At 43.8% G+C, this 1269-nt stretch overlaps 1 non-coding gene across 1 annotated transcript; it reads right to left on the minus strand.

Moving 5' to 3' along the window:
• Positions 1-646: 646 nt before the first annotated feature.
• LOC145128025 (small nucleolar RNA R71) lies at positions 647-753 on the minus strand. Its single transcript, XR_013716628.1, has one exon. It is a non-coding gene; the product is annotated as a small nucleolar RNA R71 (small nucleolar RNA).
• Positions 754-1269: the final 516 nt, after the last annotated feature.

Genomic DNA, 1269 nt, shown 5'->3' on the forward strand with positions numbered 1-1269 from the left:
GGTTCCTCCACTTGAAGACCCGGAGTCTGCTCTAAAGAAGAACAAAGGAAAAGCCGTTGGAGAATCCGCTTCTTCAAAGAACTCACCTTTGAAGAATCTCAAATCCATTTTTAGCAAGAAAAAGAGCAGCAAATCAGGAGCATCCAGCACCTCTTCCTTGGCAAACGAAGACCCAATCAAGGAAGACATCGTGAACGATTCCGAAAGAGAAGAAAGCGAATTTGAAGAAGGTAGCGATCTAGAAGGTGACTTTGACAACACCATGGCGAACATCGATGAAGTTCCCATGGGCGAATGGAAGAAAAGGATACGAGATGATACCGGCCCGGGACTTGTGCAACCCGCAATTCCCGCGACTGCCACTTTTGAGCTTAAGGGTCACATACTTGCTCAACTCAAGGAGATCCCCTTCTACGGAAAAGACCACGAAGATGCATATAAGCACTTGGATGAAGTCAATGATGTAGCTGATTATTTTAATGTTACAAATGTGCCTCGCGAAACCCAACTACTTCGTATGCTTCCAGTTACATTCAAAGGTGCTGCTAAGGATTGGCTCAAGTCACTACCTCCCGGATCCACCACTACATGGGCTAAGATGAATGAAGAATTTATTGACCAGTTTTGCCCACCTTCAAAGATAGCCAAGTTGAAGAAAGCTATTGCCAACTTTGAACAACAAGCTAGAGAGTCCCTTTATGAGGCATGGGAGAGATACAAGGGCCTACTAAGGAATTGCCCACATCACGATCTTAATAGCCAACAAGAAGTCTCCATTTTTTATGATGGGGTAAATGTGACTACAAGGCAGCTTCTTGACTCGCAAGGACCGCTCACCAAGAAGCCACCCCCGGTGATCAAGGAGTTAATTGAGGAGTTCTCTAAACACTCTAGAGAATATCATAACCCACGAAATGAAGTAAGTAGGGGGGTAGTGAACACTGTTAACGATAGCATGGCAGCAATGATGGCTAAACTAGATAGTTTAGATAGAAGGATGACTAAGATGGATCAAACAATCCATGCTATTCGGGTTGGATGTGAAAATTGTAGAGGACCTCACCTCACTAAAGATTGTGATTTGGATGAGAATGGAAACAAGAAGGCTCAAGTATTCTATTCAAGTGGCGACAGATTTGATGATAATTGGCGAAAACCGAAGAAGGAATGGCTCCCGTATGACGAGTACAAAAAAGCAAAGGAGGAGAAATTCAAGCAAAAAGAACGGGGTTTCTATCAAAAGGAGGAACCGGTTATGGAAAAGAGAGC

This window comes from Lactuca virosa, chromosome 7 (genome assembly GCF_052849685.1).
Source record: "Lactuca virosa cultivar CGN04683 chromosome 7, Lactuca_virosa_CGN04683_v6, whole genome shotgun sequence".
NCBI classification, from domain to species: domain Eukaryota; kingdom Viridiplantae; phylum Streptophyta; class Magnoliopsida; order Asterales; family Asteraceae; genus Lactuca; species Lactuca virosa.